This window comes from Pelodiscus sinensis, chromosome 13 (assembly GCF_052426305.1).
Source record: "Pelodiscus sinensis isolate ZL-2025 chromosome 13, ASM5242630v1, whole genome shotgun sequence".
Lineage (NCBI taxonomy): Eukaryota > Metazoa > Chordata > Testudines > Trionychidae > Pelodiscus > Pelodiscus sinensis.
This window is the reverse complement of record NC_143064.1, coordinates 6,683,232-6,699,897: the sequence shown is the minus strand read 5'-3', so window position 1 is coordinate 6,699,897 and position 16,666 is coordinate 6,683,232.

Below are 16,666 nucleotides of genomic sequence, written 5' to 3'. Positions count from 1 at the left end.
GGTATACAATTCTTTTTCATGTATAAGTTAGAAGACCTTGACTTTGCAGATGTTGTCAGCTTGCGATCCCATAACCAGAGACATGCATGCCAGAACAATCTCCAGGCTTATGCACAATGAGTAGGATTGAAAATCAGCTCTGAGAACTAAAACCATGAGAATCAACACAAGAAACACCAAGAACACATTCTAGTCCTGACATCAAAGAGGTCTGATATTTCACACATCTTGGTAGCATTGCACATACAACAGATGGAAGAAAGACACTGCAGCCAGAGTAGTGATAGCCAGATGTTCCATTGTAATGCTTAAAGTCACTTGGAAGAAGCAAAAATGTTGTCCTCCAGACTAAACTTACAATAGCTGCTAAATATTGTAACATCTTAACTCTGTGGTACAGAAACTTGGAGTCTTGCTAAAACTTTACTATTGTAAACTCTATGGCCTTCCCTCTATGGGAAGATTGAAGTAAGATACACAACTTCAGCTATGTAAATTACGTAGCTAGAGTCGACGTATCTTAAATCCCCATCGACCCAGAAGGAGGTTTAGGAGCACGAATGCTCCCATTGGCTTCCCTTACTCCTCACAAGGATTAGGAATAGGAGTACCAGCGCCAACGGGGATGCCCTTTGAGTTCAGTCTAGTACAGGGGTGTGGAACCTAAGGACCGGGGGCCACATGTGGGCCTTAGTTTGCCTAGATCTGGCCCCCTAGGCTCAGCATCTACACCCACCATTGAGGAGCCTGCAGGACTGGAGCACACAAAATATATTAGCCTGGGGCTCCTTAAACTCCGGTGTGAGAGAGGAATGGGGGGAGAGTCTTTCTCCTTCTCAGTCGGGGGCCGCATCACTGAGGGCTTGGGGTTTGGGTTTTGGTTTTTTGTTTTGGGGGTTTTGGTTCCGCTTCTCACTTGTGTGCGGCCCCCGACTGATTTTTCTGTGGGTCAGCGGCCCCAAACACAAAAAAGGTTCCCCACCCCTGAACTAGTGAGTCTATGCTACACCCACTAAATCAAACCCCAGAAGATCGACTGCCGCAGTCTCCCATGTAGTCTAGATGTGCCCTGCATGTTCATGAAGAGCTGCCTTTGACAAATCCTCACTATCAGATGTCAAAATTACTATTGAAGTCAGCCTATTACCAGTTGAGGCCGGTCTAATATCATTGTTTTCTTGACTGTTTTGAGTGGAGAAACTCTCTGAAACGTGTAACTTTACGACAATAAGACGATAACAGCGGTTAAGTACTGTTTTCATTCTGTGACTCACCTGCACTTCTGTCAGAAGAGAACACATCAGAAATGTGACCTTTATCTTGATAATGTGCCAGCAAAACAACAATGAAGACAGTGACTGAGCACAGAAACAAATTCTCCTTGAAAGTGAATTGTGGGTTGTTTAAACTGTACATAACCGCCTTCGAGCTTTTGTGTGTTGCTGGATTAACTCCTGTTTTTGTCAACTACCTATTGGATTACCGATGGAGTCAACACTTGATCTTGTTTTCTTGAGATTCAAACTTTTGCTGGAGCCTGTCTTCCGTAGACGCTCTGCATTCATTCGTTCAGCTAATGCCTGCAATTAACCCCATCTATTTTTGAAAAGTACAGCTTAGGTGACTTTCCAGGCAGATACCATGACAAACACTGATCTGTTTATTCTTTACTTGAGCTACAATAAGATGCTACAGTGGCGCTGAATTTTGATGGTTTCTATCTCTCCCAATTGACTTTAAGATTACAAAGACCTGTCTGGCTATCACTACTCCGGCCTCAGTGTCTTAGCTCCATCTGTTCTTCTTACAGCGGCAGTAACCTTGCCCTGCCCTGTGCTCCAACTGAAATTTGGGTCTCCGGTGCGCTTAGAGCTGAGTGCATGTCCAAGATGACTGTACCCTTAAAAGCTTATAATCTAAGACCCCAAAAGGGTGAATGTGTACAGCAGGGTCCCCAGACGTCCCAGGATGGTACCCCTCCTTACTCCTGTTTGCACGGGGGCTGGAAGCGAAGCCAAGGCCCGGGCCACCATTGGGCACTGGGGACATGGAAGTGGAGGCAGATGGTGTTCCCTTCCCACACATGTAGGTTGGCCCCTGCCCCCCTGAACAGAACTCTCTATCCCCCACTCTTTGGGGACCTCTGGTGGGCATGTTTCACGGTGAGCACAGGAGTAGCCTTGAAATGTTTTCAGGGTCTAAGAGAGGGGTGAGGAACCTAAGCCCCAGGGACTCGATGCCGCCCATAGGTTGCCTGGATCCAGCCCCTGAGGCTTAGGGCCTCCCCCAGCATTGGGGAGACTGCACAGGCATTCCAGCCCCCCCCCCATTCTCCTGCCTCCCCCCATAACCCCTGATCCCCCACCTGATTTTTCTGTGGGTCAGTGGCCTCCGACCCAAAAAAAGTTCCCCACCCCTGATCTAAGACATGATGCATCGAGAAGCTGTAACACGCTGGGAGGGAAGGCAAAAATAAGTGATCGCTAATCACAGCAGATATTGTCTCTCGTTAATCCAGGGTGCTGGGGACGTGCCCTCTGGGAATAGAAATCGATGGAGTCTGATATGTTCACTGCACTTTTGTTCATTCACAAGGAAAATACGAAGTCCTTAGTCTCATACGCGGGCGAAACTAAGCACAAAGGACGTTTCTGAGATTGTAGCTCTAAGCCTCTGTCCCCCAACAAGCCCAGAATCTCTTCCCCCTTGCCCCCCCTCAAGGGTCACACTGTGCTCACCAGCTCCTGCTTGGCTATCTAGTTTTTATCTCTGCTTCTCTGTTGTCTGTTCTCAATTTCAATTTTCTTCCCCCTGCATTTACTTAGCAAAAGTTTACTCCGTCCAAGCTCCTGGGCTTCACAACCAATATTCCCTCTAATCTTTTCCATCCATGTTCAGAATCAGTTTTTATGTGGATCAAGGCATGTGCAAAAGTGAAACAAAAAACCGAGCTGGGGGCGCTCTGCTAATCAGTGGGGTGGCATCGAAATCTCTCCTGAGTGGCTGCACAAGCACCTAGCTTACAGGGAATACTTGTATTATAGGTGAGGGGGTTTTGATTAACTCATCCTGATAGTTATGCAAACTGTTCATCCTGGTACAGATTGAATGCAAGTAGTCGGTGGTATGATATTTTTCCCAATTCCCTCCGCCATTTCCCCTGGAAAAGGATAAAAATGAAAATCAGTCGCCGGCATAATGTTCCAAATATTGGCCATGTTAGCCAGCCTTAGTTAGTTAGTTTAAATCTCTAAGTGTGAGTCCTATGTAGAGTTGTTTTATTTGGAAGCATATGTGTGTAGAATATTTGCATGACTGTGTATTGCATATTGGCATAAGGAAGAACATGGAAATGAATCCAATGAACATAAGAACGGCCGTACTGGGTCAGACCAAAGGTCCATCTAGCCCAGTATCCTGTCTGCCGACAGTGGCCAGCACCAGGTGCCCCAGAGAGGGTGGACCGAAGACAATGATCAAGCGATTTGTCTCCTGCCATCCCTCTCCAGCCTCTGACAAACAGAGGCCAAGAACACCATTTTATCCCCTGGCTAATAGCCTTTTATGGACCTAACCTCCATGAAATTATCTAGCTTCTCTTTAAACACTATTACAGTCCTAGCCTTCACAGCCTCCTCTGGCAAGGAGTTCCACAGGTTGACTACACGCTGTGTGAAGAAGAACTTTCTTTTATTCGTTTTAAACCTGCTCCCCATTAATTTCATTTGGGAAATTAATGCCTAGGGAAATTTTGAAAAAGATATGTCTATGACTTCCTAGCTTAAGGCCTTTGCAAAATCAATCAAGACAGTGGCCTTATTTATTTTAAACTTAAAATGAAACAGTAGTAGCATCTGTTTTCACTGGTAGCTTCAGTGTTAACTTTTATAATTGCTAGCAGTTAAACCAGTTCCTTTATAATTAACAACGGGATACATGCTGTTCAGAGTTTAACTGAAAAAAAAATCAGTCACTGTTTACATAAATTCACTTAGTGCATATGTGGCTTAGAAGGAAAGCTTAATTAAATTTCTGCTAGCAATGTGTGTGTTTTATCCTATTGCTATAATCGATTTAGGCTGCTTTCGTCAGTACAGCACAATGGGTATGCTTGAAAATCTGCTTCTGTGCAATTTAGTAGACCAAATTATACAAGGGTAGTTAGGAGGTTGCACTTTCCAGGGTATAATAATAATAAAATATTTAATTTCAAAACCATTGCATTAAAGCAAGCAAAAAAGAAGTTGCCCATTCACATTTTTAGCATCATCTCCTTTCCTCCAATTCCACCTTCAAAATGTGAGGTCAGATACTTTACAGCAGCAGAACATTTCAGTTGCGTGGCATTTCTGTGACTTCGACTGTGATCCACAGATAAGATTACATGGAGTTTTATATATAAATCCCTCCACTCCACAGCTTAGACATAGTGCTTAGTGTCCACATGTATTAGACTAATTGGTGTCAGATTTCAGTTTTGTGACACATAACCGGGGTAACTGTTGTGGAGGAAGTGTTCTTTAATCACCTTCAAAATTTGGATCACTTGGTCCCACTTGTTTTAGTTCTGCGTTCTGAGCTAATCGTAAAACTATAGAAGTAAATAATAATGTAGAATGTCCATCACGGGATTTTTGCAGTAGTTTGTTGTGCGAGGGGTGGGGTTTTTTGCATTGTTATTTTCAAATCTCTCTCTTTACAGTGTTAATAGTTTTGTGATGCATCCAGATCAGCTTGTTCCATTCTCTCTGATGCGTTTTCTCCAGCTCCAGGAAAATTCGCCTCAGAATCTTGAATTCTGATGAGAGCTGCTGACAGAGTTCCAGATTCAACAGCCACTTCCGTTTTTAACAGCAAACGTATCTTTCAAAACATCCACCCACGCCCAAGTGACACATTCACCTTAAAAAGGTTATGCTTTTGCCATGCAGTGATTGGAAACCACTATGGATTGCAATGAGTTTCAGAACTCTCCTATCCAACCCTTCCTTTGAAAAAACGGGCTTATTTCGAAAAGAAACCCTTCCTTCAAAATAACCCTTAAACTGAGGTTATTTCAAAGGAAAGGTTTCTTTTTGAAACAACCCTGTTTTTTTTCTCAAAATACGGTATTTTGGAAAAGTGGCTGGATGCCATTATGCAAATGTGTGGGAAACTCAAATCCATGCTTGATTTGCAATTTCGTTTGTCTGCATTTGCATTCCTCTCTCAAAGGAGGAAAGCAATATAGACATACCCTCAGCCTGCCATGACAACCTCTTAAAATGTGCACCGATCAAAATTGACATTCATCTGAGGGTGGGTCATTCAGTTGTGTAAGGCAATTCCCATGTATGTTTTGAATACTCTTACCTTTTCCGTTGTCGGCTTCGGCTCCCTACTTCGCACCAGAAACATTCAACCCACAAAGAAAATATGACATTTGCATATAAACACGTCATGTCCTACAAGATCTATGGTCAGAATTAGGAATGGGTGTAGACTGGGAGCATCTGAAGGAGATACACATAGTGTGGTTGGTACTGGCAGCAGGATGGAAGGTAGAAAAAAGAAGGGTAGATGATGGTGAGGATGTGTATTTGCATAACTCCCTTGATTTCTAATGTATGCCTAGGGAAGCGGGCTGTGTGCACTGAATCTTAATTCTCAATTAATAAGTTTGTTTTGGGAAAATATGATCATGCTTGGCTAATGTTCTGCCTTTGTTCTCTCTCTCTGCCCCTCAAGCACTGTGCCACATTAAGTGTTCTATTTTCCCTTTATTTAAATGCATTATTCCTTACGCACCTAAAATCTACTTTTCATTTTTTCCAGAACAACTGTTAGAACCATTTTCGTTAATCACTTTTATCCTCTAAGCGCCCATATCTGCGACACACAATAGAAGCAAATGAATTGATTTTTTGAAACAAGGATGCTCTTTATCCTACAAAAACGATGACTCACGAGATTCTGCAAGCCTCATCTCTATTCCTCCCCCAGCTAATAAGTTAAATGTGAGTTTTGTGTTTATATTAAAAGGCAGCCTGTGCTTACCTCACCAGGGAGCTTGTTTGAGCATTGAATTCATGACAGGAAAAAACTTCCCCACCAGAGGAAAACTGCATTTCTGGTACTAATGTAGCCTTTCAAAATTCCCTAGGGGTGCATCTACACTGCACCCATAACTTAAAATAAACTACACAATTTGAGCTATATAAATTGTGTAGCTTATTTTGAGTGTGTTTCGAAATAGTTTATTTCAAAATTTGGCGTTGTTTAGACAGTGCCAAATTTCGAAATAAACCGCTATTCCAAAATGTCTCTTAATCCTGGTGGACTAAGGTTTACAGGGACATCGAAATGGCAAGTCCATTATTTTGAAAGCTATTTTGAAATAATGGGCTTGTTTAAAAGACGCAGAATAGCTATTTTGGGATACTGGAAGTATCTCAAAATAGTGCCACTGTCTAAACATCTCCCTAGGTGAATAAATACTTTCCAGCCTTGTTTAACTCCCTATGGCGAAAAGTGTGAGCAGCTGTCTGGTATGCTGGTAAATGTTCAGAATATTTAGGAGGTCCACAAATAGATGGCAACAGGCAGACAGGCCTAGGGAAGTTCATATCCAAGACTTGCTAAAGCTCAGCTAATTGTAATTAGTTTAGTGCAGATCATCACGTAAAAAGAATAAATGCGCCCGAGGCCCCATTGCTGTGTGACTTGCAGGCCTAGCCAATGGGGTATATTTTAAAAGGAAGAGTAGTCCTGTGGCATGTTAGAGACTAACAATATATAGAGAGAATCATGAGTTTTTGTGGGCAAAACCCAGTTCATCAGATGAATTGGAGTGGAAATAACAGAAACCAAGATATAGATATATAAAACAGTAGAAGAAATACCTGTCAATTGTAGGACCCACGTTAATAAGGCTAATTAAGTGGGCTGGATGTCTCCCATTCACAGCTTTAGATATGAAAATGCAGATGTTAAAAGGCAGGAGAAACACATTAGCCCTTCACTTTCAGGAAGAGTTCTGTTGGCTTCAGCGACCTCATGATATATGGAATCGCAGGGCTTTCAGACAAGAAGTCTTTATTAAACAAAAGGGCTGTGTCTAGACTGGCCAGTTTTTCTGGAAAATCCGCCGCTTTTCTGGAAAAACTTGCCAGCGGTCTACACTGGCCGCTTGAATTTCCACAAAAGCACTGACTTCCTACTGTAAGAAATCAGTGCTTTTTGCGGAAATACTATGCTGCTCCCGTTCGGGCAAAAGTCCCTTTTGCACAAAAGGGCCAGTGTAGACAGCTGAGATTTGTTTTCCGCAAAAAAGCCCCGATCGCGAAAATGGCGATCGGGGCTTTTTTGTGGAAAAGTGCGTCTAGATTGGCCAGGGATGCTTTTCCGCAAAAAGTGCAAAAGCGTCTGTGCCAATCTAGACGCTCTTTTCCACAAATGCTTTTAACGGAAAACTTTTCCGTTAAAAGCATTTGCGGAAAATCATGCCAGTCTAGACACAGCCAAGATGTACAGCTATAAAGAAATTGACTTCTGCCCAGCTTGAGTTCCAGCTTCATGTGCTTCTGTTTACCAAGGAACACACCTTACCTGGATATCAGTAGAACATAGAGACATCCACTGGCTGAATAATATATCACAAACATATAAATAAAAGCAGGGCTGTTTATGTAAGAGGTGTACGGTTAAACCTATTCTTTTAAAATGATTGTCATTGTGTTGCTATTAAGTATTTGAGCTATATCATTAATACACTGATATATAAATGATCTCTCTTTACTTACGGGGATAGGAATAGATCATTCCCATAATGTAAGGGGTTGTAAGACAGCAAAATTATTCAAGAACTAGAGAGTATAACATCCGTCAGTGATTGGCAGGAGCAGTAGAGGGTCTAAGACCAGCAAAACAGAAAAGTATTTGGAGATAGAGCACTGTGGCTGCCCTTAAACTGTCAATCAGTCTGCAACTGGATATTCTGTTAGTAACAACCTCCTTCTGGCCACTGTGTGTCACTCTTGAAGCTCTCTCGTAGATGCTTGAGAGCAATGACTGCAGCCAGTCTTTTCTCAGAGCGGTTTCCCCACCTCTGGGAACAAGGAGAAACTGGATTTTGTGAGAGCTGGCGACAGGAAACCAGAATCAGGGGTGTCCTGGGAAGTGGTGCCGACCACTGACAATCAAAAGGGTTCTGCTAAAAAGAGATATAGGTGCCCCTTACAACAATAGGAGGGAGCCTTTTCTCTTTCAAAGAGTGCTACTTTGTAGGTGGTCTACAGAGGATGGAATAAATGAACGGAAGGAATTTATAACGTCCTCAGTAACTGCCAAGCGAGAGAAGAACAGTTAAGCTTAGTACAGGAGAGACCCTCTGCCTATCGGGGCTGAATTCTGTTTTTGGTAGCACTCAGATCTCTGTGGAAGGCCCCTGTTTGGTGTCGGTTACAGCTAAAGAAAACGGCTGCAGAAAACTGCATGGAGACCTCTGTCCACATTGCCTTCCAGCAGGGCTGGAACCCTGTCACCAGGGCACTGTAACCGCCTCCGGGATGCGCCATTTGAGGTGGGGCAGTTTGTGTGCCTGGGGCAGGGCTAATCCTCAGGAGCCAGCAGGCTGTCTTCTGGGAGAGCTTGTCAGTTCTCTGCACTGAGTGGCCCACCTTGGAATTTCCTGGATCAGCGGAGAGTATCTAACATAATGGGAAACAGTTAAATCAGGGGTGTGGAACCTCAGGCCCGTGGGCCGGATGCAGCCCCTGAGGCTCAGGGCTCCCTTCCAGGATTGGGGACCCCAAATTGGAGCTCCAGGCCCCTCACTTCCCTGCCACAAGGCTGGAGAACACAAAATCTACTAGTCTGGGCCCTCCAGGCTCTGGTGTGCGAGGGGAACGTGGGCAGAATCTTTCTCCTCAGCTGGGGCCATGTCCGTGTGGGTTTGTTTTGTGTTGTCATTATCATTATTTTATTTTCCTTCTCACTTGTGTGTGGCCCCTGACTGACTTTTATGTGGATCAATGGCTTCCCCACCCATAACACGTTCCCCACCCCTGAGTTAAATAATCCAATCCTCATTGCTTGTGTGCAGCTGGGTCTGAGAGCTGTGATGTGATAGTTTCCTCTCTAGAAAGTGTTAATTATTTTAGTATCCTAATTTCACTAGGTCAGCAGAGCTGGAAAACAAACTGATCCTGTGTTTGCAGTTATTTTTTTTCCTTCCCTCTGCTCCAGGCAGTCTAAGCATTTATTGATATCTGTAATAATTAATAAGCTCTTATCTAGCACTTTCAACGCGCTTTGCAAACATTAATTAGTTAATGTCAACTGTGTGCCTGAGGTTTCTTTGGCTGGAAGCACCAGAGTAATCTTTCCCTTGCACCGTTTCTTACACGTGGGAGGAAGTTATATAGAGAGTTGTGTGTGAACAAACCTGTCTCTTAATTGCTCTTTTATTTTTATTACTTTTTTCATTTGAAAGTAAATTTGATCATTGTAAAAGGTGCCTGATGGACCTTCCTGGAAGCTGTTCCCTGTTCCAATCCCTTTTTTTCCACTCTCGTAACAGCTGACTAGCATGCTTTTCCCTCATGTCTTTCCACCCTGCTGCTAGTGTGGGAAGTCCTCAGACATCCTATTACTTGCAGTAGAAGGACTGGGGAGCATCAGGCAGGGAGAATATGTTCTGGCAATCAACAGCTGGTACAACTTAGAGCAGTCTCGAGGCTGCCTTAATCTTGAACCTGAGGCTATGTCTAGACTGCAGAGTTTTTCTGGGATACCGGAGTTATCCCGGAAAAGCTTTGCCGTGTCCAAGGAACACATCTGTTTTTTCAGAACAATTACCGAAAAAGCGGACATGTTCTTTCGCCATCCCTGTATTCCTCATTGTATGAGGAAGAAGGGATGTGGCGAAAGAGGAGGTTTTTCCAAAATTTGGTCCCATGTAGATGCCAAGCGGAAAAAGAAAGAAAAGCAGCAGAAGAAATTGCTTTGCAATGTGCATATCTTTTTCCATCTTTTCTTTGTAGTGTAGACCTAGCCAGAGAGAGAATTAGGGACGCACAGACTCTGATGGCCCTCCACCTCTGCGTGCCCAAAGGAGAATTGCCCTGAACATCTTTTTTTGCAGATGTATGTTATGGTCTTCCACTCACTGTCCTCAAACCTCCAGGAGCAAGTGGTAGTTTTACCCTCTGTTCAAACCCCAGCCAAGATACCAATTATTGCCAATTACAAAGATGAGCTTTTTGGGTTTGGGATTTATTTAAAATGTAAACATGCATCAGCGAAGGTCAGAACTAAACCGGTTATTCAGTGGCAGAGGCTGCCATGCAGTCTGGTGACGACAGCTTTTGCTTATTGGTGTTGACTGGTCCTTGGTGGAACCAGCAGCTTAATCCACAACCCTGGGAATTCACATCTATTTCCTTCTTGTGTCCCACTGTTAATTATTCAGACATATTAATTCCAACAGACTGAATCGAGTGCTTCTTGTTACTGCAGGATTTCAAGGAAAAATGAAAATAGTCAAGGAAAGAAGATAGGAAAAAATAATGATCCTGGTCAATATAAGCATCAAATATAAAACTTTCTGTTTCCCCTCCGCATATACACACATCCCCTCCTTCACAGTGGTCCCAGGCTCCCATATAGTGGAGAAGTACTTTCCAGATCTCAAGCTTGTCATGTTTGGTGAAGTAGGAAAGTCAAAATTAGGGACTGGTTGGTAAAAACTCTGAGCCAGACTATGTTGTGTCTTTCTCATTGTGTAGGGCTGACTCTTCCCTCTCCCCTCCTTTGCCAAGGCTCAAAGCAATTGCTTGGACTTCCAAATATGCATGCACGTGATTGCCAACCAAGTGTAGAGAAGCCTACATAAGTGCCTAGATGTGGTTTGTCTAGAAAAGTAGGGATATAAATGCAGCAATGCACCTGCATGGTTGTACCCAGACCTGGTCCAAAAGTAGGTCCTGGTTATGCACTGAATATCGTGCAGCAATTTTGTATGTGGCACCATTTTTTTTTTTTCAATCGAACAGTGCAAGTGGAATTTGTATTGATGTCAGCAGGACTTCTGCTATGCTGGCATTGTACATCCGCTTTGCACAAGTGCCTAGCAATGAAGCATCAAGCTTAATATCCTTCTCAGCAAATCAGTTGAGCACACAGTACAGCACGATGCTAGGTAATATGTGCTTTGTGTTCAGCTAGCCTTGAATTCCCACATGTAAGAATAACAGCTGAAAACCAATTTAGGTCATGAACTTTTGTTTTCCAATGCAAAAATGTTTTGCTCTCATGGGAGGAGGATGACGATACGGTTTCCGCGATCACAGAAGCTGTAGGAAGAAATGTCAGGGTTTGGTCATAGACTGCCAGCCACGATAGGTAATTCATTCATGTTCACTGGTGAGTTTCTGATCAGTCACAAATAAGAGCAGGGTGGGTGCTTCTTGGGAGATATTTGTCTCTCTACTGAAAGGCTTTACTGTTTGTCAGTAGCATGTTCTAAATTTGAATCCATGAATAACTCTTTACAGAATTCATCATGTGTTTTTTAGTTCCTCTTTTCTGCTGTGAAGGCAAAATTGGAGTCAAAGGAAGCCCTATTGCCAAAGAAAGCTCTCCTTCTGCCTCACCTAAAAGTAAGGGACCAGCTCTTTCACCGGAGTAAATTGGCACAACTCCATATACGCATCCCAATTTACACTTACGTCTACACTGCACACTTATTTTGAAATAAGCTATTTTGGAGTATTTCTTCCGGAATAGCTTAGTTCAAAATAGCATGTCTACACTACAGGGAAGCCTGGAAATTAATCCAAGGCAGGTTCCCCTAAAGTGGACATGCTATCTCAATTTAGAGGTCCAAGAGGCATCGGGGAGTAATTACTCTGAATGGCCCTGGGGAGGAGCTATTTTGAAATAGCAGCAGTGGAGCATCCACACTACTGCTCTTCCAAAATAGCCAGTGTTGTCTTCAAGTTGTCATTGGCAAGTCCGAGTCTCAAGTCACTACAGCTCAAGTCAAGTCTCAAGTCCCTAAAGTCACTTTCGAGGCAAGTCCCAAGTTGAGTCTCGAGTCTTAATTTTAAAAATGTCAAGTCATTTTTGTACAAGCCATCAATATCGGCATTTTCGGACAATTTTTTCATCAAGTCAATTTAACAAAATTAGCAAGTCTCAAGTCTCAAGTCACAAACAATGACCCCCCCAATCGAGTCTCAAATCGAGTCACCTAAGCGACTTAAGTCACGTCGTGGGACTTAACTCGAGTTCACGTCGTGGGACTCAAGTCAACAACTCTGAAAATAGCTATTTCAGAATAGCCGTTATTCCTCATGGAATGAGGTTTCCAGAAGTCAGAATAAGCCGCCCGTTATTTTGAATTTATTTTGAAATAACAGAATTGCTCTGTAGACGCTCACATTGTTATTTTGGAATAACGGCTATTATTCTGAAATAATGCTGCTGTGTAGATGCACTCTTACTGAGGATCATTCAGGATGTTAGTTTACTAGAGAACAAGTCATAAATGTTACCACTAGCCCTTTCCACAATGGCATACTCTTACTATTGCTGTCTTTTAAAGTACCCTATGATGAATATTGCATTAATGTGTTATGTGTACGTAAAACCTCTTCCAGACACAGCTGCCCCATTTGCCAGCTTCTACAGTGCTCTGTACTATGCAGAAGTCCCTATGGGTATGTCTACACTATCCTCCTATTTCGAAGTAGGAGGGTAATGTAGGCATACCGCACTTGCAAATGAAGCCTGGGATTTGAATTTCCTGGGCTTCATTTGCATAAGCCGGGCGCCGCCATTTTTAAATCCCGGCTGGTTCGAACCCCGTGCCGCGCGGCTACACGCGGCACGAACTAGGTAGTTCGAACTAGGCTTCCTAGTTCAAACTACCATTACTCCTCGTTACTCCTCGTTCCACCGTTACTCCTAGTTCGAACTACCTAGTTCGTGCCGCGTGTAGCCGCGCTGCACGGGGTTCGAACCAGCCGGGTTTTAAAAATGGCAGCGCCCGGCTTATGCAAATGAAGCCCGGGAAATTCAAATCCCGGGCTTCATTTGCAAGTGCGGTATGCCTACATTACCCCGCTAGTTCGAAATAGGAGGGTAGTGTAGACATACCCTATGTTATTTTCCCTGAACATGTTCATTATAAGTTGTAGTGGGTTTCAGTGGTTTGGGGAGGGGGATTGTTAGGGATGAGCATGTGTATTACCAGCTGGGGATCCTTGTAACAACCTTAAAACATAAATGGATTAGAAAATAAAGACTTTGAGAGGCATGAAAGTGATTAGAGAAGCACAAAAAAGTACTGAAAGCCTTAGTTGCAGCAGCGTAATCCCTGAAGGGGAAATTGTTCCTCCGTTGGTTTATAATGATGCGTTTAGCTTTGCTTCAGTCCAGCTTAGTATCTATGACTCTATGAAAATGTCTTGACTCTCTCTGAAAAACCTTCCCACACAAGGGGGTGGAGCAGCCGTGACAAAAACAGGTCACTATATTAGCAATAGCAGGGAGGAGTTCTGCTTCTACATCAAAGCTTCATCTAGGAACATTGCTCTAGCTCTAGTCACCTGATATGTCTCTGGGTCCTGTTCTTGTGCTGGGGTGGAGAGACACATCATGGTATGTGGTGGAATAACGTGAGAAGGCAGCTGAGTAGCCCCTCTCTCCCCTTTTGTGTCGATTGCCCCGTCCTTCAGGAAGCGTATGCAGGTGCGGCAGACAGTTGCTTCCCTACCACTGTTCTACTCTGGCCTGTGTCTCAGAGGCAGCCCTCTGTGGAGTTGGGGATAGTTGAATGGGGAACGTGCCCAAAGAGAGGGATGCACGCCAAACCCCATGGAGAACTCAGTGTTAGGTGATATATACTAAAGCCGCAATCCCCTTCTGCCCTTCGAAACCTGCTCTGAAAATGGGCCGTGTCCTCGGGTGGCTGTGAATGTAACCTCCCTGGCGGTGTGCTTCTATGGCAACCATAAAGCCTTATAATCAGAGAGGAGGCTGTGGGCCCCCAGAAACAAGTGGATATCCCTGGCCTCTTGGGCTGAGGGAGGGACATAGAGGTGGAGGTGGACCACTTTTCCTATTTATTAGGCAAAACTCTGCCTGGGAATTGTGATGTTCTCCTCCCAGAAGCCCTTCCTGCATTTCCACACAAGGGAGCCCTCCAAACCAAAGTTAACTTCTAAGAAGCAGAGAGGTGGCCAAGGAGGTTACTGCATCTTCAACCCCTTGGAAGCCTGGGGTTAACTTGAGGTCATTGTAGGGGTTTTTTTTGTTTGTTTTGTGTTTTTTGGTTTTGTTCGGGTTTGGTTTGGTTTTCGTATTTGTATATCCTGGTGTCAACAGCATCCCAAGGGGATGTTTTAGTAAAATAACAAACCGAAAGCCCGACCCCTGCGTTCTCCATGAGCAGAGGCCCAGCTCTGTACTGCTTCCTGGGCAAGACTCCCATCTCCTTCTCCCCTTCATTAGCAATTGCGATACATCTAATTTGCATCCCTTTTACGAAAAAGGGATGCAATCTAGATGTAGCCCATGAGTAAAGGGACACTGAAGGGGAAGAAAAAATGGAAGAGCAAGGCTGCTGATAGCAGAAGCCACTCCATGAAAAGAAAGAATGAGGTACGTGGTGCGAGGAGACCGAAATCTCATCTAAATGGGACAATGAGCAGTGGAAGCAACATTTCTGAATATTAGGGCAGAATTCAAAAAGAGCAGCCCACCATATCTATGCTGTACATTCAATAAGAAGAACCGTGTAAAAATAAAGCGCAGACATACTCTAGAGACCCACACATGGGAGTAGATTGGCCTCCATTTGTTAAATTACAAAGAATTAATTAACCAAATTAAATTGTTCTGCCTAGACACACTCTCTCTCTCTCTGCTACCTGGCCTTCTATTACCTTGTGTTTTGTGCTCATTGTGCTGCCACCAAACCAACCCAAAGTTTAATAAGTGGAATTAAAATAGTCAAAACCTATTGTTATAACAAGTAAAACTGCCACTGATGTTTGTAATCCACAGGGCATAATGCCACAATGTATTTGCTGTTTAAATAGCGTTTTAAGTCGTTGGTTCTCAACCTGTGGTCTGTGGACCCCTGGAGTCTAAGGCTGTGTCTACACTGGGCCACTTATTCCGGAAAATCAGCCGCTTTTCCGGAATAAGCTGCGAGCTGTCTACACTGGCCCTGGAAAAGCAATGATGCTCTCCTGTACAAAATCAGCTACTATTCCGGAAAAACTATTCTGCTCCCACTCGGGCATAAGTCCTTATTCTGGAACACTGTTCCGGAAAAGGGCCAGTGTAGACAGCCCAGTAGTCTTTTCCGGAAAAAATCCCCGATCGCGAAAATGGCGATCGGAGCTCTTTTCCGGAAAAGCGCGTCTACATTGGCCACAGACGCTTTTCTGGAAAAAGGGCTTTTCCGGAAAAGCAGCCTGCCAATGTAGATGCTCCTTTTCCAGAAAAACTGAAAATGGAATAGTATTCCGTTTTAAGCATTTCCGGAAATTCATGCCAGTGTAGACACAGCCTAACAGTATGTGTACACACAATTTTTATTTTGGGAGAAGGATGCAAATAGCGTTGCACATTTGCATACTTCCTCCATTTTTTTTCTGGAAGACACTCTTCTAATATTTACCCGCACCTACACGCGGCCAAATTTCGAAATAAACCCCTATTTTGAAAGACCTTTGTAAATCTAACTGTAGGAGGAATAAGGGATCTTTTGAAATAGGGGTTTATTTCAAAATTCAACCACGTGTAGACGCAGGTAAATACCGGAAGAGCATCTTGCAAAAAAAAACCCAGAGGAAGTATGCAAATACGCAGCACTATTTGCATCCTTCTCCTGAAATAAAAATTGTGTGTAGACATACCCTTTGGGGCCCATGAAAGACTTTGACTGAAAATTGAGTGAACAGAATTTAACTACATATATACAATAAATTTCCAACAGAATCCACAGCCCCATTTGACACTTTTCCAGCGTCTGCAAATGAGAACCACTGTTTTAAACTATTGTTTTGCTAAGTCATGAATATCTGTAGCTGCAGCTTACTGTAGGAGTTGCCATTGTGTTTATAAAAATAGTGAGACAAAGTGAGTGAGGTAATGTCTTTTATTGGTCCAACATCTGTTGGTGTGAGACACTTAAGTTCCACAAGACTATCCAAAGAGCCGCATTGGAACAATCCAGATAGGCTATAGTGATCTTCACTAAGGGTATGTCTAGACAGTGATGCTATTTTGGGATACGGGAGGTGAAATAGCTATTCAACATCTTTTGAACCAGCCCATTATTTTGAATAGATTTTGAAATAACGGGCTCGCTATTCTGACGTCCCTGGAACCCTTGTGTCACGAGGGTTAAAGGACATTTTGAAATAAGCTATTTCAAAATTAGATTGAAATAAGATATGCAATTTGCGTAGCTCAAATGGCATATCGTATGTCGATCTACGGGCGCAGTGTAGATGCAACCTAATAGAATAAGTCATTAGGAAATTTCCCAGTGCTAAATTAGACTCATAACTAGGTGTCATGTTAAACTCCATTCTCTCTTCCGTGCAGCTGCCATATATATATGAGGCCTTGTCAGTCAATGCCCACTGAAATGAATGATGGTGTTTTC